General features: G+C 37.0%; 1 pseudogene; it reads right to left on the bottom strand.

Annotated features, from left to right (window-relative positions):
* Nucleotides 1–458: 458 nt before the first annotated feature.
* On the bottom strand, nucleotides 459–742 carry LOC142853724 (DNA-directed RNA polymerases I, II, and III subunit RPABC4 pseudogene; annotated as a pseudogene).
* Nucleotides 743–1117: the final 375 nt, after the last annotated feature.

The raw sequence follows: 1117 nt of genomic DNA on the forward strand, positions 1-1117 counted from the left end.
AAATAACTTCCTCAGACAATAAAGAATTGCTTTCTGTGGGATTAGAAACATCATAGAAAATAATTTATTAGGACTCATTTCCATATTGGTAACTGAGCCAAGAGACTACTGGCGCTGTTTGTTTTCTTGAACTCAGCCCTTGCAATTCTAAGTCAAACTGTTGTCCATAGCTTGAGACTGGCTTTAACCTTTTGCCTCTCAGAACTCAATAGCATGAATAACTCTATAGGATATCCACTCCACTCCTATTTCCCTTTTCTTGAAAAGGGTTTTAGTGTATAAATGCAGGAGATAGTATCCTGTCTTTTTTTTTTTGAGGTTTGGGGAAACAACTTGAATCTTCATTGTGTGAGAGATTATAGGCACAATAAATTAAAAGTCATATGCTAAACCAAAACTTCCTTTATACAAGTATTAAAATATAATCGCATTTCTAAAGTGAAACCATAGGTACACAGAGAAGCATCAGTGGGGCAAATGTTTGAACGAAGACACTCCTGAATTTCACCTTTTCACCAAGCTATGAAAACCACCAATCTTTTAGTCCCTTTCTTGTACATTATTCTTTATCCACATTATCTGCATCAGACTGCATCTCTGGACTTTATTTCATTTTTGGTGTGACACTCTCCACAAATATATATCATCAGCTGCTGCTTTGGGGGTTGGACATCTTTCTGGGTATCCATTGTTAGTGCCCCGGCAGCTCAAACAAGCTGTATGCACGCAAAACCTTTCCCGGGTCCTCCATAGTATCCTGTCTTTATCCATGTCTAGGGAGGTGGAAAGGGCTTCAATCATAGCCATGCTTATCTGCAAGCTAGCTGACTGATTCATTCAGAGTAAGATTAAAGAAACAGCAGCAAATAGATACTCAAGCAGTGAGAAATATACGAATAGAAAGTATATACTGTTATCAAATTAATAAATGCATAGCAAATCATGTGATCAGATTTGGAAAACCTCTTTATAAAAGGTCTCACTCTCGGGTGATCAATGAATCAATGAACTTTCATGCAGTCATGAACATCTAATTAACCAGAATGTAATGGGCATATCTAAAGAATCACGGTGATCATTGAAATCTAAAGTCAATCACCTGCTGATAAGATAAATC

This window comes from Microtus pennsylvanicus, chromosome 7 (assembly GCF_037038515.1).
Source record: "Microtus pennsylvanicus isolate mMicPen1 chromosome 7, mMicPen1.hap1, whole genome shotgun sequence".
Lineage (NCBI taxonomy): Eukaryota > Metazoa > Chordata > Mammalia > Rodentia > Cricetidae > Microtus > Microtus pennsylvanicus.